This window comes from Babylonia areolata, chromosome 16 (assembly GCF_041734735.1).
Source record: "Babylonia areolata isolate BAREFJ2019XMU chromosome 16, ASM4173473v1, whole genome shotgun sequence".
Lineage (NCBI taxonomy): Eukaryota > Metazoa > Mollusca > Gastropoda > Neogastropoda > Buccinidae > Babylonia > Babylonia areolata.
Genome location: NC_134891.1, coordinates 13,037,691 through 13,060,452, shown reverse-complemented (window position 1 = coordinate 13,060,452; position 22,762 = coordinate 13,037,691). Strand labels below are relative to the sequence as shown.

At 43.3% G+C, this 22,762-nt stretch overlaps 2 protein-coding genes across 3 annotated transcripts in view; one reads left to right on the top strand and one right to left on the bottom strand.

Moving 5' to 3' along the window:
* Window positions 1-22,762, bottom strand: part of LOC143291168 (uncharacterized) — a 184,891-nt gene that overhangs the window by 30,120 nt on the left and 132,009 nt on the right. The gene's annotated exons all lie outside the window — the stretch shown is intronic.
* Window positions 1-22,762, top strand: part of LOC143290888 (uncharacterized) — a 54,937-nt gene that overhangs the window by 917 nt on the left and 31,258 nt on the right. Inside the window, exon 2 of one of the 2 annotated variants that reach the window (XM_076600442.1) lies at window positions 22,503-22,575. The exons of the other annotated variant lie outside the window; for it this stretch is intronic. The gene's annotated coding sequence lies outside the window, so the exon portion shown is untranslated. The remainder of the gene's footprint in view (window positions 1-22,502; window positions 22,576-22,762) is intronic. 2 annotated transcript variants of the gene reach the window in all.

The window sequence follows — 22,762 nt, the reverse complement described above, 5'->3', positions numbered from 1 at the left end:
GTGTAATGCATTAATGGCACTGTTGCCTTTTTTCTGTTTCGGTTATGTTCCGTCACATCGACAACGAAAGGAATTATGCACACATCATCCAACAGGACAAGCTGGTGCGATTACAGAGATCCGTCATACTAATTAGAGGCTTTATTTTATTTATTTCTCCTTTCAAGTTTCTAGATGGAACTAAATTGTTTTTGATGAGGAAATATGTTCAGTACTATGATTTAGAGCCTTGTGCACATAACATATTAAGAGAAGAAGGCCAACTGGTCTCGATTTTATTTTCCCGTCAGTGCTTTGTATTACCAAACTATTTAATGGACAGACTCATTTCATCATTATTATAGTCCAGTTCAGTCAGAGGCGTGCAGTCCAATGCACAGTAAAGAGATCTATGTATCTGTACAGCTGAATCATAGAATTTTATTTTTAAGGCAGTTGCAAGTTTCTCCTTCTTTCTGTAATCTATGTCTGTCACTCTTTGTCTGCCTCTAACAGCGTCTCGCGTCCTAAAATGTTTAACAGAAAGACAGGCAGACAAGAATATTGTGTGGAAGGAAGCCGGCAAGTTCTGTAACTCGGAAATGACAGAATGAACGAAACGAAACAAGAGAGAGAGGGTTCGGAATTGTATCATGAAAGTGTGTGTGTGTGTGTGTGTGTGTGTGTGTGAGGAGCAAGTGGTAAATATGTTCAGTCTGGCACGTGCAGTCTGAAGAAACGCGTCGTAAGCCAAATCACGAGGTCGTTTATCGGCGTTGAAACCAAACTAACTTTTTTCTTCCGGGGGTTCAGGATCTGCGAGCTTCTTTCGCTCACTCTCTCTTTTTGCAGTCTGACCAGCACATCGAACAGTTCATAACTGAGTGCGCAAAACGGCTGATACCTAATACGACAAATCCGTTATGAATCCTTTCTGTGTGTGTGTGTGCATCCCCCGTGAAGTACTCGGGTATCACTTCCATCCTTATCCAGATCCGACATGTTAACTTCACAACCTGTCCTGCCCACAGACTGGGAGCACACCCCCTTCACCTCAACATGATGCATTCAAACAGAAGCAAGCAAACGCTTCTTGTGATCTGTATGACCCAATGTGCTGTGTGCAGTGGATGGCGAGCAGCAAAACTGCAGTGCCAGCCTGATCGCCGTGACATCCATTTGCCCTGGTGCAATGTAAACAATTCGACATCGATTGGTTGATTTAAAAAAAAAAAATTACATCAATACTATATCCGTGATAAACTCGTCAGGACTTAATCGTCAAAGAGCGAGAACTTTCGACATTCTTGCTGACTGATCTCTATCATTAATTATTTTGATCAAGTTGTTAGTCGGCGATACTTATTCTTCTCTAACTTCCTGCCATTTTATAGCCCCCCTCCCTCCCCATCCAATCCCCCGCAACTGCCAACCCCCTTATCCTCTCTTCTATCATACCTTAATTTGTTGAAGATCAACGTCACATGTTCACTGCTAAGGTGATATCAGAGAGAGAGAGAGGAGAGGAGAGAGAGAGAGAGAGAGAGAGAGAGAGAGAGAGAGAGGGACGAGGGTAGACAAACAGAAAGATAGAGATGATGATGATGATGATGATGATGATGATGATGATGATAATCCAATCTATAGTGCAATGTAGACAGCGACAAGTAAAACATGCACTTAAACATTAAAATGAAAAACTTACATCCATAACCCTGCACAAACATCCAACCAAACACTAAGATATGTAGAGACAAGTACAAAAAATAATCGTTTTCAACACAGCACTTGTCATACATATCAGACATCACAATACCTAGATAATGAACATTTCATATGACAATACTGAACACTAATACCACAATGGTGAAAACATATCACAATACTTAAAAACGAATCACAGTTTACTTAAAACCGATCGCATACATCACGACACTGAAGCCACAAATACTTAAAATCAATTTCTTCCACCTCCCCATACAACACCTCAACAACATGTATATCATACTTAAAATCATATTTAAAACGAATCCCAATAATTAAAATAAGTCACAGACATCAAAATGCCCAACTAATTTACAGAACCCGCACCACCCCATACCCTCTTGCGCAACACCCCGTGAACATACCCAGAAACAAACGTCAGCACGCACACGTACATACCGGTAGAGATAAAACTTTTTAAAAAGGGTGCACCTTCAGGTTCTTTTTAAAAACCAAGAAACACGGAGTTTTTACTGAGGGATAGAGGTAGGGAGTTCCAGACAGTGTGGCCAAAGACAGGAAAAAAAGTTTTGCCAAAGATGGGATGACATGTTTGGAACTAAACAGGCAAGGTTTTTTTGAAAGATGTGTGTGTGTGTGTGTGTGTGTGTGTGTGTGTGTGTGTGTGTGTCCAACAGGACAGACCACGTACAGTGAAGCCCATGTGTCTACACACTCGCTTCCTCTCTTCTGTCCACCAGTGCTGTGGGCTAAGATTCCCCTGTACATGTATTGTCAGTAGTGTGGGCACATTACACATGCCCTCTCCCACTCGCTGTTTGTTCTTTCTCGTCGTCCTACAGCTTCTCACAATGGACTATTGAGCAGCTCTGGACTTTTCCTCCCCCCTCCCTCTCTTTCCCTCTCAGTTGGGGATTCGGCCAGCAATTATCTCCTTAAACCATTGATAAACATCAACAAAAGACCTGTTAAATTAACTTTTAACAAATCGACCTCTCTGACAGATTCTGACTACAAACAAGCAGACATCCTCCTCTCAGTGCTAGCCTTCTGTATAATGAAGGCCTTTTCATGCATAAAACAATGCTCCATCTTCTTTTGTAAATAATATGTTTACTGTTAATGATTACCGACACTTGCATATAATTAACAGCCCCTTCACAACCATTACTTTATGTAAATCAAGTCATATATTCTGGGGGTTGGTTATGGAATTATATTCCTGGACATTTAAAAAGTGAACTGACCTTTGAAAATTCAAAGTTTACTTCAATTATTTTCACATGAATCTTTCAACACCGCAATTTCCAAAGATGTACTGATAATGATTCAGTATTAATGAAACTGTGTATACTCTCTCTCTCTCTACTTTTCTCTTCCTATAAATCGAACATAACCTGTTCATGACTCTTTTTCATGTATTTTTTTCTGATTCGTTTGTTCATTTTTGCTATCTATTATTAATCAATAGTAATTAACCTCCCTCTCACTGTGTGTGTGTGTGTGTGTGTGTGTGTGTGTGGCTGTGACGTGTTATACCCAAAACGTTTCAACACACAACTTGCTTTATATTGGACGATTATTTGAAACATTCACTTGACTTGTTAATTTTTGAAACGTGCTGGTTGATCAAGAATTTAATTTTTCAGTTCCTTTTCCAGTTAATTCTTTTATTTTCATTACAAAACTTACTACTATTTTTTACTATTGTAAACGTACACATGTTCATATGCCTTGAACTGCCAACATATGCTTGAACGTGTGTGTGTGCGTGTGCGCGCATGCGCGCGCGCGCGTGTGTGTGTGCGTCTTGTGTGGAGTGGGTGTGGGTTTGTGGGCTGCAGCTGGAACGAGAGGATTTGTGCGTGTGGGTGTATTCGTGTGTTTTTAGTGTAACCAAGCGCTATGCTTGCTTCAAACTTGCCTCACGCACATGCTGTAATAGCAGACGACAGTTTTCACATCCCGTGTGCAGAATGTGTGACGTCACTCCCAGTTTGAACGCAAAGCGGCTTACATCATTTTGTCTTCCTCGCCAGACAACCCCCTCACTGCTCGACCAGTGTCATGGAACGCTATTGGCTGAGCTGGAATCTGTGTTTCTGCTCCACTGTTTTTAATTAATATCTCTTTTGTCGGATCAGTAAACTACAAGTATTATATACTGGCAGAATCGTTGCAATTCCATCTTTAAGTCTATTCCATTTGTGTTTGCCTACGTTAAACTGATTTAACGCAGTTTGTAATTTTCAGTGATGAGCTTGTTAAAACTGACCCTATTCAGGTGACTTAAATTAAGATTATAAATTCATCTTAAATAATCAACACTTCATTTTATACTCATTAGAAAGGAGGAGTTGAGCAGCTCTTTCTTTTGCAACTTATCCAACGTAAATCAGTTCAGAAATCATTTAGAAATCTGTCACTGAACACCTGTAAGAAACACAGTTGTTGTCAGATTTGGCCTGATTAGATCCGATCTGCTTTGCAGCACACGTGATTGTCTTTGTAGTTCGCTTAACCTGCATAAGTTGGCAGAGTGAGTAATGAGTGGTCACTTCATACCTGAGCCAGCCCGTGGCCAGAGCCTGCAATCTTTCTCTCTTGCTGTATCGTGAACAGTGTGTGTGTCGTGTGTGTTCCCACAAAGGCTGACATCTTGCTAGGTATCGCTGTAAGTACTAGTGTGTAGAATGTGCTGATGATTTGTAAATTGTATTGTTCGACACAGTACTTGTGTTCATATGAGTATGTTCAGTTATTGCTTTGTTCAGTTATTGCTTTGACATGTTAATCACAGCTCGGCTATGATTGATCTAAATAATCACCATGTCGTCATATGCTTGGAGCAGTGTTCCATTTGATTCTCCTTAACGTGACGGTCAGTGACGTCTCTGGACATGATAGTTTGTTCCAGAATATTCTAGTGAGTGCATATGACGCGTTCTTTCTCATTTGCTGTCACTGATGAAGGTTACAGTGTTTCACTGATTCTCAGTACTCTAGGATGTGTGTAGTATTCTGTCATGATTACAAGATAGTGTTGGATTAATATCAGTTATTGGTTATAACCACCTAATATGTATCAGTCTGTTTATTGCAATTTAGTTATCTCCTCTCTCCGGCTTACTCCAGTATAGTGCAACATGATAAATTGATTCATTTGAGTCACTTTGACACAGTATAAGCTTTTCCTAATCTATACTGTTAGTGTACTTTCACTAAATCAGCATAGCTTCAATCACTTTAACTGCACGATTTAAATGTATTAGAAATGTCACTTGATGTCAGCATTTGGTCTTCACACATATGCATTATGTTGCTTATCCCAAACCCATGTGATAGTCTTTCCGTGTAATATGTATACATGTGCTTTACCATTCACTTGTGCCGACATGTTGTGCTAATGACATTTGTTTGTGTCATTCCAGGCACTGTCTTCTCTTCTTATATCTTCTCTTAGTTCTTCTCTTCTTATGTCTTCTTCTCATTATCTCTTCTCCATTATTTCCTTTTAGTTCTTCTGTACATAACTATTGTAAAAAAAACAATAGAAAACCCATTTGTGACTGGCCTCTATATGTTCCTGGCCTGTGCGTGGGAATTCTTGTCTATCCTTTAATTCAGTCAATCATCATTTAGTTAGTTCTTTTGTACCGTACCCTATTAGAACCACTCGGTTCAGTAACACGGCTACATTAGTATGCATACATCATTGTATTTTTCATTGTAAACGCCCAGGGCTTTTGTTTCATTAGATTGGGCATATCAAATGTCCTTATTATTATTATTATTATTATTATTATTACTTCCTCTTCTTCTTCCTCGTTTGCCTCCAATTAGATGAGCAGCCCGGTGTCCTCGATGAAGGCTGCCGCCCGTCACAGCTCCTCCAGGGTGCCATACAGCTTGGCTTCCACTGCTGTTGGTGTTGGCCAATACTTTCTCCTGGATGCTGCATGCGTCGTACAGTCTTGAAGGATGTGGTCGGTTGTCACTGGTCCCTCACCACAAGGGCACTCTCCACTTTGTCCAATGCCAAATTTTGTGTGCATGTGGTGGAGCAGGCGGTTGTGTCCAGTCCTCAGGCGGAAGATCTTGACCTGTTCCCGTCGTTCCAGCAAATGGTATCTGTCTTCTGGGTTATATTTGGGGTGCTGGAGGCACCACTTTATTCCTTGCTGTGCCTTGATGATTGTCTTGATTTCATCGTATGACACCAGTTTGTTGGCCTGCTCCTTCTGTGCACCGTGTTTTGCCAGAATGTCCGCTTTTTCGTAGCCTCTGATGCAACAGTGTGCTGGTACCCACTGTATCACCACTTTCTCCACTCTGGCACTCAGGGCAACAAGGGCTGAAGTGAGACGGTTCTGTTCTTTGCAGCAGGAGTTCTTGAGGGCTTGGAGCACGGAGACAGCGTCTGAGAACACCACCACCTGCCCTGTTGTTCTTGTGGAGTTCTGCGAGACTGTTGTGGCTGCCTCACAGAGGGCTTCTCACTCAGCTCGGAAGTTGGAGTATTTTCCTGTTGGGATTGGAATTTCTTCATCTCCATCTTTGTATCGGAGGAAGATTCCAGCTCCACCATCCCTCGTTGCTTCTGTGGCGAAGCCATCTGTAAAGACATGGGTCCAGTTTTCCTGGGGGTACTGGTTGCAGATGTACTCTATGGCCAGGGCCTTCCTTTGGGTGTCTGACTGTGTTCCTCTCTTCTCCACTCCGGGAATGCTGGTGACGACTGTTGGGAACACCCACCTCTTCCAAGATGGGTGGGTGACATTTGCCGGGATAGGCTTTGCTTCGTGTTCCATCAAGACTGGGGTTTGTCTTTCAAGGCGTCTTGACTGGTGGATGAAGCTGCCTCTTTTCAGCTGGCTCTTGGTGGGTCTGCTCATTCTGTTGTTCATTGGACGGTTTTTAAGGCGTTTGAATTATACTGCCTGGATGAGGATCTTTGTGTCCCTTCTGTCCTCCAATGACTGTAGCCCATTGGCGTCCTCCATCTTCGGGATTGGTGTGGATCTCATGGCGCCAGTTATGACATGCTGAGCTTGGTTCTGTATCTTGTTGAGATGGTCGAGGTTACACTTTGCAACTGATGCCCATGCTGATGTCCCGTACTCAACTACAGGTCGGACTCTCTCCGTATAGAGTCTCTTTAGGATACGTTCATCAGCCCCCCAGTCCGTCCCTACAAGTTTCTTCATGATCGCCAGTCTCAGCTTGGTCCTGCTACAGCATCTGGTGATCTGCTGTTTCCAAGTGAGCCTGCGGTCAAAGGTCACTCCCAGGTAGGTAGGTGTGGGTTTCTCTGCAAGCCTTTGGTTGTTCAGTGTCAACTTCATTATTATTATTATTATTATTATTATCATTATTATTATTATTATTGTTGTTGTTGTTGTTGTTGTATTTAAGTGTCTTTTAAAACAAAAACACACGCATCCTTTTCTGACAGGCAATAAAACGTACAAGTATGGATCTTCTGACATGTCTGTCTGTCTAATCATGTGTGTGTGTGTGTGTGTGTGTGGTGTGGTGTGTGGTGTGTGTGTGTGTGTGTGAGAGAGAGAGAGAGAGAGAGAGAGAGAGATTACCGAATTATGTAATAAAGAGAATCAAAGCTTTCCGGACTCGCGTGTAATTACCCTCAAACTAACCATATCAGTTACTGATGGGAAAATGCCCGCGATTTGGTTAAGAGCAATAATAATTATGTTATTCATGTAGGATTTTTTTCGTATTATACAATTAAGGACATTCGCATCGATTTGGACAGGATACGCTTTTCGTGTGTTGGAAATTATTGCAATTTTAGCGACAGCAAGTCGGGTTTTCTGTACCATGTTAGTTTCGTTTCACTGAAAACCTCCATTCCGCACCGTGAAGCGCACACCTCTCCTCTACTGAACTTTTCCAGAGCAAGTAAACACTCACCAACAGACATCTAACACAGATGTGTGCAGACAGTATATTTTTCATTTATGCCTGCTGAAGAAAAAAGGATAAAAATAAAAGACAAATACTACTACTACTATAAAAAAAACAACAATCAACAAAACGAACAAAAAACCTGCAGAGTTTGTAGCTCCTTTTTACCTTTGCTGAAGAAACAGAAATAGAACAAAGGGCAGGTGTGTGCATTGTTTGAAGTTCTTTTTGCTTTTTCCAAACTATACCTGCTGAAGGCACAGACTGGGTGAGGACAAAGTACGGGAAATTTAAGAATCCCCATTCGGAATTAATAGGGTTTTTTTTTCTTCTTCTTTCTTGATATAACACCTAATGAGAGAACCGATACTGGGTGTGAAGACAGGTGAACATCACGCTTCAGACACGTATCGTCTGACGCCAAGCCCCACTGACTGCGGGACAACCGTCAGTCAGCCAGCACACACGACTGTTGAAAGAACACCAACACTACCACACAGACAGCTCTACTGCTGCACAAAGGACAATTCAGGCAGCTGTCACACGTTACCAACGCTGACAACAGCTCCACAAAATGATCATTCTTCATGTTACTGTAACTTGCCTCTTTGATACTGGTCAGACGGTAGCCATGCTTCTTTGTGTGCACAGACCGTTAGGATACTATCACTGAACAACTGATCCGCTCCCTCTCTGCTTACAGATGCACGTGTTTCAGAAGACTGTCAAAGATTTCATGGTGAATAAAATAGTCTATTGAAGCTTACGTATTTTACGTACATATATGAAAAATGTCCTCTTCTACTGAGTTTCGGTCGCACTTTGGGTAGAAAAATAAAACTTCAGCTTACACGTAAGTCTCGTTTAATCTGTCAATTCCCGGCCGCCTTAAACGGCAAGTCCAGTGTATTAGGCGAGATCCGCAGTGCCGTTGTCGACCCCCTCACTTTTGTCCTGGAGCTCAATGAGACTGGACCATGGTTTGTGCCTCAGGGCGTTGAATTCAGACGGGACTGAGAGTTGTGGCTCGGGGTCTGTGTGCCAGTGCCACACAAGCATTCATCATACTATATGAACAACATGTAATCTTTCATCCTTCCCTTCTTTGCAACTTCACTCGCGAACTTCGTCTTTTACAATATTGTTTCTGAACACACACACACACACACACACACACACACACACACACACACACAATGTGCACAGATGCAGTTTCTCTCGCTTCCCCCTTCTCTTTCTTTCAGTCACTCCTGTCCATCTCCACTATAGTCCTCAAAATTGAAAAGCGTTCTTTTTCACCCCTCTGATGACTGAAGAAAATTTAAAGAAGTGTATTCACACTCTCCTGTGTATAATTGATTTTCCTTGCAAGTGGCAACAGCCGCTGCTCAGTTCGTTTGTATCAAACGAGTACTCATCATTGTATATTAAGAACAACTCGGTATCATACAGTTTCAGTTTCAGTTTCAGTAGCTCAAGGAGGCGTCACTGCGTTCGGACAAATCCATATACGCTACACCACATCTGCCAAGCAGATGCCTGACCAGCAGCGTAACCCAACGCGCTTTCGGTATCATACATGAAGGACAACTCGGCATAATATATGAAGGACAACTCATCACGATATATGAGGGACAACTCGGCATAATATATGAAGGACAACTCATCACGATATATGAGGGACAACTCAGTATGATATATGAAGGACAGCTTAGCATGCAAAATGAAGGACAAGTCAGCACAATACATGAAAGACAACTCGGCAGGACAACTCAGTGATAAGAAACTCGAGGAGGGCGGGACAGTTCAATGTCTTAAGAGAAGAAACCCCCCTCAATCAAGTGTTTCGGTCCTTAACTCCTCACACTCTAAGGGGTCCAGGCCGCACCCAGGTCATGACTCCTGGATGCCCTTGTATTGCCGTCATTCTTCTTTTTCTCTGGTCCTCAGCAGGTTCGAACCCGCGCCTCCAGGGTGGTCGCCAATTCAGGACTGAGTCACCTTTTCTGGAAGACGTTTTAACCACTGAGCCATCGTACGCCTAGTTTGAGTAGGGAAATACCTTCCTTCATTCCTTCTCGACCAGCTGGAACTCTTTTCTGCTGCTTCTGCTATTGCCTTTAGAGCCCGTGTCCTCTCGCTGCCAGAAATCGACAGCTGTTTCATGAGGCTGTAGGCAGATGCGCTCACAAACCCTCTTGCACCAATCTCTATGGCGAGGACTTTGGCTTGGAAGCCAGATTCTCTCAGGCTGCTGGCTACACTAGCATACTTCTTGGTCTTGTAGATGTGGGCGTCCCCCACTTTGCTTTCGTATGGCAGGAGTTGTCTTGGAGTGGAGTACTATGTCAGGTCTCATGCCGCTCTTGCGATGATGATTTCCGGGTGTTTCCTCCCCTCTGGTAGGTCAACTGTGCATTCCCAATCTTCAGCACCATCAAGCAGCCCACATTTCCATGCTTTGGGTGTTACAGCTGTTCCTGGCCAGACTTTATTGCCTTCTGCAGACAGGAACTCTACTAGATCTTCTGGTGGTGTAGGTGCTCCTTGGACAGTGCTCAACTGAAGGACAACTCAGCACAATACATGAAAGACAACTCAGCATAATACATGAAGGACAACTCAGCACTATACATGAAGGACAACTCAGCATAATACATGAAAGACAACTCAGCATAATACATGAAGGTCAACTCTTCACAGTGCATGAAAGACAACTCAGCACAATGCATGAAAGACAACTCAGCACTATACATGAAGGACAACTCAGCATAATACATGAAAGACAACTCAGCATAATACATGAAGGTCAACTCTTCACAGTGCATGAAAGACAACTCAGCACAATGCATGAAAGACAACTCAGCATAATACATGAAGGTCAACTCAGCATAATACATGAAGGTCAACTCAGCATAATACATGAAAGACAACTCAGCACAATGCATGAAAGACAACTCAGCATAATACATGAAAGACAACTCGGCCAAACACCTGAAGGATAACTCAGCATACCATTATATGAAGGAGCGGTGGCCTAGTTGTAATGCGCCCTCCTAGGAAGCGAATGTCCACAGGGTTTGCATCCCACATACGAACCGGGATTTTTAAATACGACCCCTTCTTCCACCGGACTTTGCACGGTGGTCTGGGTGCTAGTCATTCGGATGAGACAATAAACCTAGGTCCCGTGCACAGCATGCAAATACATGGCAACAAAAAGATTGTCCCTGGCAAAATTTAATATGATAGTACAACAAATACACTTGCAGACACGGGGGGGAAAGACGTGTGTGGCGCTGCGCTGTGGAGACGCGCTCTCATTCTTGGGACAGCAGTCTAAATTTCACATAGAGAAATGTGTTGTGACAAAAAGCAATACAATACAGTACAATGCAATACAACACGTTACAACGGTTATCATTGTCAACAGTATTGTGGTAGTTGTTTCCAGAAAGGCGCGCATGACCAGGGCACCGACGAGAGACGGATCGCATGACAAGTAACACGTCTGAAATAGAGATGCTAATATTCATTTTTGCACGAAATTCTTGCTTGTGTGTGGCGGGGTTGGCAGAGGTGATGGTGTATGCATCGTTGCTGCTGCTGTTATTATATTGTTGGAGGTCGTAATGCCTTAATGCGCACGTATGTGCTTGAGTGTATGTAAGACTGCGTCTGCGTGCATGTGATTGGGCCAACAACAAGAATAATAATAATAATTAAAAAAAAGATAAATAAAATAATAATAATATCCGACAACATAACACACTGAAACAAACATTACTGGGACAAACATTATTGGGAAACTTGAAAATTATCAAAAATCTCCAGAGAAATTTGAAGTTTAGAAAAGGTTAACCGAATCGGCCACGCCGACTCCGCGAGAAATCTAACTTTTCCGTAATTCCGATCATCATAGCGTATCACACACACACACACACACACACACACACAATCTACGCATCGACTGTGCACCCCCGAAAAAAGCCTTACGCAGCTCTGACAGCATGATCACCACCATCACCTCACTTCTACCCCAGGTTCCTCCCTGCGCTCCCCTCCCCTGACAGATCCTCACTATCTTCCTCTCCCCATGGCCTGGGCTTCCATTCCATTTAAACACAGCGCTCGATCCCGTACGATAATGACCCACAAGCCGTGTAGGGTTGCGACACGTACGTCTTCTTCTTCTTCCTCTTCTATGGCCTTTGTTGGGAGTATCATTGTGGGTCCGCTTGACGTGATCGGGTGCGAGAGGTACGGGGTACACAGCACCAGCATAAAGGGCTGGGTTAGGGGAGTTAACAAAGCCCTGGGGTCCGCATGCCACAAGGTGCGGAATAACAGTGAGGAACAAACAAGGGTCTGGTAAGTAAAAAAAAAAAAAAAAAAAAAAAAAAAAAAAAAAGTTGGTTAAAAGAACAGGGGTGCAAATGGACGTGGATACGTAAAAGGCATGTGTGCTCACAAATGCTGTCTTTCTGTCTGTCTGTCTCTTCGTATGTGTTTGTCTCTCTCATCAAAATTTCTTTGAGTGGCAGGTCCAACTGTAGAAATATCAGTTTTGATAATGACTGTCACCGCACATTAAATACTACAACTACTACTACTAACAACAATAATAATAATAATAATAATAATAATAACAATGATAATGAGAAGAAGAAGAAGAAACAATACTAACAATTAATCAGACTGCAAAATATCAGTTCATTATCAAACCTTTGCATGTGTGTTTAAATCCATTTATTCAGCCAAAACGTCTTCCAAGGTGGATGAAGAGAAAACATTTTCTCTTTTGACAAGTAGCATGCAGTCAAGTTGTACCGTTCACACACCAACCTATCTATCGTGAAGACAGTCTGGGGCATCAGGGCCATGGTGACAAGACAAATCACATACAATTTCAATGTGAAGATATGACCGCAGAGAATGACAGAGAGAGAGAATGAATGAATGAATCTTTATTTTCCAACGGTGAAGACATTAGCACTTTGGCCGACTTATACATCTGCCGTTGATCTAAGAGATACACAAACACATAGGCATATAAATGTTGCTATACTTAATACATGTATAATGTACAAGTATAGCACAGCGTCAAACTGAGAGACACAACATAGCTCACATCTGTACGAAACGGAACCGAGTAACACACACATACACACGAACACACACACTAACACACACACACACCACGGGAAAAACAACAAAAAAACCCTAGCATGAATGCTACACATGAATGATTCAAGTGAAATTAACACAGAAAAGTAATGATAAAATTTAAAGAGATGTAAGAGACATAAAAAATAGCAAATAAGGCGACGGGTAATAGGGATATGGACAGATAGACACATTATGAGAAAGACACACACACACACACACACACACACACACACGTAAAGATATGTCAGTGCGAGAAAAAAAAAAGAAAAGGAATTGGGTGAGGATGGTTCACAATGTAAGTATACAGAATCGTAGACATGACCAGACTAGAGTTTGATTTCTTTAGTTTATGTCCACTGTAAGGATAACACATTCAGACCTCTGAAAACAATGTTCTATGGCGTGATACGTTATCAACTAAATGACGCATTTCGACATAGTTTGTAAGGATTGTCAGTGACAATATTATACCAGAATTTCGGTCTGGCTTTCGGCACGCATGTACTGTCCAAGTTTCTCTTTAAATGTTGTGGTGGAAAAGGGTTCTTTGAGGCGTTTGGGGAGATTGTTCCAATAGTTCGTGCCGGAGTATGCCAAACTCGATTTATAAAGGTCTATTCTTGGTTTGGGTAGAGTAAGTGTCGCATTTCGGGAGTTAGGGTTGCGAATTTCATAGCAGACAATGGTTTGGTGTAAATAAGTAGGACATTTACCAAATATAATTTTATGCATAAGTATGCACTTATTCAATATTAGGTGCTCAGTCAAGGGAAGAGGTGCTGGCAGTTGATGACTGCGTGTGTTTCGTAAAACATCACTGAGGTGTTTTGTGGTGTGTCCATCGAGATCGATGATGACCATCGTTGTCATCCAGATGGGGGATGGGGGATGGGGGGAGGGTGGTGGTGGGGTGGGGGGAAGGATGCTCATGAATCTATCTGTGAGTGCGCAGATGGCTGAATAGTCCAATCTGCGCACGAAATGTTCGCTGACAGTTGGGGCAGACAAAGACAGGCATGTCATTGTCAGGGAGCTTGTTTGCCCGTGACTTTCTGGCCTGCCTCTTCTCAACAGCTGCAGCAGTCCTGTTGGCCTCGCACAACCTGGCGCCTTTGTGCACAGCAGCGCGCCATTTGTCACGGTCCACTGCAGATTCCTCCCAGGAGTCAGGGTTGATATCAAACGCTTTCAGAGAGACTTTCAGAGTATCTCTGAAGCGCTTCTTCTGACCTCCGTGTGATCTCTTCCCTTGTTGCAGCTCGCCATAGAAGAGCCTTTTGGGCAGCCGATGGTCTGGCATGCGCGCCACGTGTCCAGCCCAGCGAAGCTGGGACTGCATCAGGATGGTGAAGATGCTGGGAAGGGTGGCTTTTGCGAGCACCTCTGTGTCTGGTGTCTTGTCTTGCCACTTGATGTTCAGTAGCTTCCTTAGGCATGTTGTGTGGAAGTGGTTCAGCTTCTTGGCATGTCGTTGGTACACTGTCCAAGTTTCGCAGGCGTACAGTAGTGTGGGGAGAACTACTGCTCTGTAGACCTTTAGCTTGGTCTCAAGACTAATGCCTCTTCTGTTCCAGACATTTGCACTGAGTCTACCAAAAGTTGCGCTTGCTCTTGCAATCCTGACGTTCACTTCATCGTCGATGGTCGCATTTCGTGACAGTGTGCTGCCAAGGTATGTGAACCGCTCCACCGCACTGAGTCTCTGACCGTTGACTGTGATGTTGGGCTCAACGTAGGGTTTCCCTGGGGCTGGCTGATGGAGAACTTCAGTTTTCCTCGTGCTGATGGTAAGGCCGAAGTTCCTGCTGGCAGTGGCAAACTTGTCGACGCTGAGTTGCATGTCAGCTTCAGATCCAGCGTTGAGGGCACAATCATCAGCAAACAAAAAGTCTCTGATGATGTCTGTCATGACCTTCGTTTTTGCTTGAAGCCTTCTGAGGTTAAACAGCTTGCCATCTGTTCGGTACTTTAGGCCGATTCCAACATCGCCATCTCTGAAGGCATCAGTAAGCATTGCAGAGAACATGAGGCTGAACAGCGTTGGAGCCAGGACGCAGCCTTGCTTGACACCATTTGTGACAGCAAAAGGAGCAGATGTTTCACCATTGTCCTGGACTCGAGCCTGCATGCCTTCATGGAATTGGCTGACCAAGGAAATAAATTTCCGAGGGCATCCGTACTTGGCCATGATCTTCCACAGTCCCTCTCTACTCACGGTGTCGAAGGCCTTAGTGAGGTCGACATAGGTGGAGAACAGATCAGCATTTTGCTCCTGACATTTCTCTTGCAGCTGCCTTGCAGCAAACACCATGTCAGTGGTTCCGCGCTCTTTCCGGAATCCACATTGGCTCTCAGGCAAATGACCTTGGTCAAGGTGTGCTGTGAGGCGGTTAAGTAGGATCCTGGCAAGTATCTTGCCTGCGATGGAGAGCAAGGAAATGCCCCGATGGTTATCACAGGCTTGCCGGTTCCCCTTTCGCTTGTACAAGTGAATGATAGATGCATCTTTGAAATCCTGGGGGATCGTCTCTTCTTTCCACATGAGTGAGTACAGCTGATGAAGCTTCTCAGTCAGCACAGTGCCTCCATCCTTGTAGACCTCTGCTGGTATGGAGTCTGAGCCAGGTGCTTTGCCACTGGATAGCAGACGGATTGCTTTCTGGGTCTCAAGAAGTGTTGGCGGATCGTCCAGTGCTTCGTTGGTGGGGACTTGTGGGAGACGGTCTATGGCTTCATCATTTATGGAGGAAGGGCGATTTAAGACACTGTTGAAGTGCTCAGCCCATCGTTCGAGAATGTTCTCCTTCTCGGTGATCAAGGTATTCCCATCTGCACTGAGGAGGGGGGATGATCCTGAGGATGTGGGACCATAGACTTCTTTTAAGGCATCATAGCACCTCTTCATATCGTGCCTGTCAGCATATCCCTGGATCTCATCAGCTTTGTCACTCAGCCACTTATCCTGCATCTGGCGTAACTTTTGCTGAACAGTCCTGCGGATGGCATTGTATGCATCTTTTTTTGATGTGGACTTTGGGTTGCTCAGGTGGGCTTGATGCAGACGGCGTTTCTCATCCAGAAGCTGCTTGATTTCATCACAGTTTTCATCAAACCAGTCTTTGTGCTTTCTGGTCATGGGTCCAAGGGTCTCTGAAGCTGTACTATAGATCAGCTCACGCAGGGTCCTCCAGTCAGACTCCACATTCTGGTTGTCCAGAGAGGCGGATTCCAGACGATCTTCCAGCAGCTCCACAAAGGACTGTTTGATGGTGATGCTTTTCAGCTTAGCGATGTTGAGCCGTTTTGGAGCCTTCTGGCCTTGGGGGCGTCTCTTGGGTTGGATTCGAATATTCAGCTTCGAGACTACAAGGCGATGGTCTGTCCAACACTCGGCGCCGCACATGGTCTTTGTTACACGTACATCTTGCCTATCCCTTTTCCTGACGATGACATAATCGATGAGATGCCAATGCTTTGAGCGAGGGTGCATCCATGACGTCCTGTTACGGGTAGGGAGGCAGAAAACTGTGTTGGTTATCAGCAGTTCGTGCTCTGCACAGGTCTGAAGCAAAAGCAATCCATTTGGGTTGCAGTGGCCCACACCGTGCTTTCCAATCACTCCATCCCAGGAGATGTAGTCAGAGCCAACTCTAGCATTGAAGTCCCCAAGAATGATGAGCTTGTCTGCTTTAGGGATGGCAGCAATGACAGAGTGAAGGTCCTCGTAGAACTTCGCCTTCACTTCATCCGGGTTGGTCATGGTTGGGGCGTAGGCACTGACAATGGTGAGGTGCTTCTGGCCAGATGCCAGTGGGAGTTTCATGGTCATAAGCCTATCGTTGACTCCCTTTGGGATTCCAGCTAGCTTGCTGACAAGTGCTGTTTTTACTGCAAAACCAACGCCAGCCTCACGTCGCTCTTTGCTTCCTCGTCCACTCCAGAAGAAGGTGTAACCAGATCCCCGTTCACAGAGCTCGCCTTCGCCTGCAAGCCGAGTCTCACTCAAGGCTGCGATGTCGATGTTGTATCTGGCGAGTTCGGATGCAACTAGTGCTGTTCTCCTTTGGGGTCTGTCCGCGTTATCTCTGTCCAGGAGAGTCCTGAGGAACGATCCTTGTTTTTTTCTTTTCTTTCTCTTTGTTTCGACCGCTGATGTAGGGTCCCCGCCAGCCGCGGTATGCTGGCCAGGGTGATATGGAGCAGGCAATTTTTAGGGCACCTTTTCTAGCCCCTTCCTCATGCCAGGGAGGTGAGCAGTGCATTCCTAAAGAGGGCTGCTCAGACGCTCAGACGGCTGCCGAGCTCCATCGCTGCTCCTGTCGACGAAGAACGACCCTATGGCCTGAGCCGCCTGCGTGCAGGTCTGCGGCTGCGACTGCCAGTGTACCCACACCTGTCGTTTCGTCGCTCGCCTGTCGCCACAGGACTTGGGGGTGATGAAATGATGAAGGATGAAAGGTCATTTTGGATGACTGATGACTTGCGCGATGAGTTTGTTTAAAGTGAAGAGGAGTTGCGCAACGTCGACCTCACTCTCTCGTCCGGGTCCACCAATTTCCAGTGGCAAGACTAAGTCGAGACGACTGGAGGATGAGCACGGATGCAGTGGATGACCAAGATATCCTTTCGGTGTCTCATCTTGCTCTCTGCACTCCACAGTGCGTTGCTGTAACCGCCTTCCTCTCCGTTGAACCGATAGGTTTCTTCCGCAGATTCTGCCGGATCCAGACTTCGCATACATGGGTAGACACACCCCGGGGGCCAACTGCGTGTGGCATGCACACAGCACGGTGGAGCTAGATGGCCGTCGGTGGCTCTCCTGAGCCGACGCCCTTTTATGGATCTCCATAAGGGTGTCTAGCCACCCGCCTCACCAGTCCCAGAAGGGAGCGGTGGAAGTGCCGGTTTAGTCATCGGCAACCCGACCCTGAACAGGTTGTACTGGATTACAGGTTACCAGTAGCAGATCTAATGACCTGACCTGACCTAATGAGGTGTTTTACAGCACGTCTGTGTACAGAATCTAGTTTTTTCATGTGCACTTCGCTGCAGTTGTCCCACACGTTTGAAACGTAATTAATTCTAGACATGGTGTGAGAATGGAAAAAGAAATAGGAAGCCTCTGGACTGACGACATGTTTTAAACGGGATAACAGGTAAACATTTTTTGCAACTGACCTTGATAAAGAACTGATGTGTGCCTCCCATTTTAGCTGGTTGTCAATAACGACACCAAGGTGTCGATGTTCTGTAATTTGTTCCAACAGCTTGGTCATCGATTGACAAAGTGAGCGGATTTAAGCCACGCTGGTGCTTTTGGCGAGTGACTACAATCATACTCTTTGTTTTTTCTTGGTTAAGGAGCATATTGTTTTCTGTAAACCAGTTGGATACTTCGGTTAGGCTGGTTTGTAATCTATCATTAATGTGCTCTAAATTTACTCTGTTTGTATGAAGAGAAGAGTCATCTGCAAACATGTCGCATGATACTGCAGACGAGGAGGTACATAATGGAAGATCATTGATATAAAAGTTGAACAATAGGGGGCCAAGCACAGAGCCTTGGGGAATGCCCATTTTAGTTATTCCTACATCCGAAAAAGTCCCGTTTACTAATACAATCTGTTTTCTTCCTTTTAAGTATGACTCAAAGAAACTTAACAGAATTTGTATCAAGCTGATAAACCCGTAGCTTTTCAAGAAGTATTCGATGGTTAACGAGATCAAATGCTTTCTTCAAATCTATAAATACTATTCCGCTGATTTTTGTGTCCTTTATAACTGTGAACAGTTTATCTAAGAGACTGGTGAGGGCTGTCTGACAGGAGTGTTTTGGGCGAAACCCTGACTGATTTTGATGAAGCAAGTTGTGCCGGTCAAGATATTGCAAAAGGTGTTTGTGTACGTGTTTTTCAAGTGGTTTAGAAAGCGATGACAGTATCTATATTGGTCGGTAATCGTTGAGGTCTGAGGGATTTTTTACTTTAGGTAGTGGTATAATTTTGGCAGTTTTGAACATAGTTGGAAAGAGTTGTTGAAATACTGAGGTTATAAATATATGTCAGATGATGCACTGTCAGCGACAGAAGCAGTATTTTATTGCTGAGTCCGTCACAGCCATGTGTATTTTTTTGTCCAAGGTTGGATATGTACTTACCGACCTCGTAGACGGTTAGTTGTGGAATGTGAAATGTATCTTGATGGCTGAGCCTGTCTGAACAAAATGATTTTAGACTGGCTGAACATTTATACTGATCTGAGTTATGTTTCAGACGATTTGTCAAACTTTCCGCGATGGATAGGAAGTGGTTGTTAAAGTCTGTTGCTGTGAGACAATCAGATTGCAATGATTTACCAGGAAAGGACTTATTGGTCAGTGCATTGAGAGCTTTCCATATGGATGAAGTATTGTCTGATTCCGACGTCGCTATCCTGTTAAAATATGTCTTTTTGGCCTAACAGACTAAGAACTTCACATGTTTTCTTTGTTGCTTAAACGCGGAATAGTTTATCTCTAATTTTGATTTTGATTTTGATTTTGAGAGAGAGAGAGAGAGAGAGAGAGAGAGAGAGAGAGAGAGAGAGAGATAGTGAGACAGAGAGACAGATACGGATACGGATACGGATGATTTATTCATCAGGCCATAGCCCCTATGAAGGGGTACACAAACAACATTTGTTACGTCACATTTGTTTGAATAAACACGAGAAAACCAAAATCACATGAAATCACATGAAACACAGATACATTTGCAAAACATATTATGAGGTTGCAATTTATCTAAATTTAAACGCTTTGTGCAGGAAAATGGACAAATTCCATACATCATTTTGCCTTTTAGACGACATCAATAAGCACAACTTGAATGTACAAGGTTGTCGGAAATATCTGGCTGGAATATATCTTTCTCTTAACTCCTTAAGAGCCGAGCAGCTCAAAACAAAATGCACTTCGTCTTCTTTGTCTTCCTGGCATAATGGGCAAATCAAATCATTAACATCAAATTTACTGTATCTGTAACGATGTACAGCCAAACTCGACACACCCAACCTAAATCTTGTGGTTATTATTCTTAGATATTTCTCCATGTTTAACGTCAAATAAGGTTTCATATCATGTAGTCCGCAAAATGTTCTATACATACTAAATCTATTACTGTTTTGAACATGCTCATTCCATGCTTGCCATCTACAATCAATTAAACGTTGACGAAAAAATTTAATGAAATCATTTATGCTACCCACACCTTGACTAAACCACACTTCGCCAAAACCATTTTCACACAGACAAATACGTACATCAGTTACCCAGTTTTTCTTTCCTCTAGAATCCAAATCAAACAACATTTTGTAAGTTTTCAACGGTATCCTATTTTCTTCCATTTGTACTAATCTAAGCCAATATCGTATGCACTGAACAGCAGAATTTACAACTATAGGGTATCTATTAGTTTCACCATATACAAGGTCATTAGGGGTGCGCATATCAAGACCCAAAAACTTCTTCAAAGCAAATAGATGCACAGATTCACAATGAAACGCAGCGTTGTTTAAACCCCACAACTCTGAACCATATTGCACAATTGGCTGCACTTGAAAATCAAACATTTTCAGAAACAATTTCATGGAAGTATTATTCAATAAAGACAGTCTTTTCATGATACATAATAACGCATTTTTTGCCCTACAAGCGAGATCTTTGCAAGCCGAAACAAAGCTTAAACGCGTAGCAAAAAATATCCCTAAATACTTGTACACATTTACCACAGGCATTGTAACACTATCATAAAGCCATTTTTCCCTCGCACCTAAGAATCCCCCCTTTCGAAATACAATAATATTACTCTTTTTCATATTAACCTTCAACTGAAGAGATGTGGCAGTTTGATGTAAGATATTTAATTGATTCTGCAGACCAACAACAGTCTCGGATAATAAAATAACGTCGTCAGCCAACAAAAGAATAAACAGTTCAAATGCATCATAAGAAATAGTGGCACCGTGTCTTCCATGATTGAGTATTTCTATCGCCAATTCATTAATAAAAAGAGAAAATAATATTGGACTGCACGCATCACCTTGCTTTACTCCTGTTGTACATCTGATATAATCTGTTAAGGAAGCACCACATCTAACTCTACATTTTACATTATCATACATACTCTGAATACATCTGTATAATTTACCTCTTATACCATTTCTTAACAAAATAGGCCAAAGTAAATTCCTGTTTACAGAATCAAAAGCCTTTTCAAAATCGATGAAGGCCACATATAATTTACGGTTATAAGAAAACTGTTTTTGTACCAATGCTAACAGAGCAAACATGTGATCTATTGTTGAATAACCCTTTTTAAAACCGGCTTGGCATTCACCTGTAATGTTATTTTCCTGAACCCATTCCTGTAGTCTGCAATTAATAATAACACTAAATAATTTACTACTTATATTACTCAGGGATATACCTCTATAATTATTGGGATCTTTAACATCACCCTTTTTATACAATGGCAAAATAATAGACTCTGTCCAGGTTTCTGGAAAAATACCTTTATCAAACAGAACATTAAACAACTTAACGAAAAACTGAATAACTTGCTCGTTTGAGTTTTTATACAGTTCACCAATAATACCATCGGGGCCAGGGGCTTTACGGTTTTTTAACTTTGTACAAGCCAGTAGGACCTCTTCTTTGGATATTGGACGGTTCATAAGACCGTCACCTTCAGACAGAGAGACAGAGAGAGACAGAGAGACAGACAGAGAGAAAGAGTGAGAGAGACAGACAGACAGACAGAGACAGGGAGAGACAGTCAGACAGACAGACAGACAGACAGGAAGAGAGAGACAGACAGAGTGAAGGGATTGATGGAAGCCTGTTGAAAGAGAACCGCCGACGACGAATTGAGGTCCCCAATAAAGATAAGGCCTATGTACACGTGTATAAATGCTGACAAAGGTGACTGCTGACCTTGTTCATGGAAAGACAGGACAAAAGAAGCGGTGATAAAACGTCCTTTTCAGAAGAAATAAAACACAACGGTGCTTTGCAGTGACTTAACACTGAACAGTTTGTGACTCAGAACGATTGCGCTTCTTTTTATATGGGCCATTTATCTCCATACCTGTCGTCCTGTCTTTGTAATTATGCGTCAAGCTACCTGAACTGAAAAGAGCTAAGTGAACTTTCTTATGCCCCAGTGGGGCTGGAACCAGTAACCATTAAAGCACGACTGACTATAGACTGTTAAGAAGGACGAGTGAAGATCGTCCGCACTTTTATAAACGTTATGAACAGCTCAATGTGAAGTGGAACCAGCTGCGAAGAACACTTTGTCACCAATGGTCACGTATGCATTCAGGCCAGATCTGAATGCATGATTGTCCAACTTGTGAAGTTCACGAACCAGAAGCAGCGAATAGTCTCACCAAACACCTAAACAAATTCGCATTGCCTATCATTTCTGATTGTGCTAATGCATGCAGCGATAATCTTTGAGCACGATGAAGACCCTCCTATCTGCCGGTTAGTTATTTGATCTCTCTCTCAATAACCCCTTAAATCCGCCGTGAGCGTGTTGGAAGGTGGGATTTGGTCAGGAAGGGATGGGGCGAGATGGGATGGGGGATTATGTATGCGGCGCACGCGCAAGCGTATGTGTTGCATTATTGTGTACATATAAGTTCTGTTTTGTGTGCAGGTCGGCCAATAAGCGTCAATGCTGAATGATCAAAACACAGAAAGCCTCAGCCTGTATTAACTGTTAAAAAGAGGTAAAGAAAGGTAAAGCCTCTATGGCTCATGTGTAATTCCTGTTCAGTTAAAAAACAAAACAAACAACAACAACAAAAAACAAACAAACAAACAAACAAAAAACAACTACACACACACACACACAATGGAAGAGGCCTGGCCTGTTACCACTTCTTAACCGGATTTCTGTTCCTAATGAAAAATATT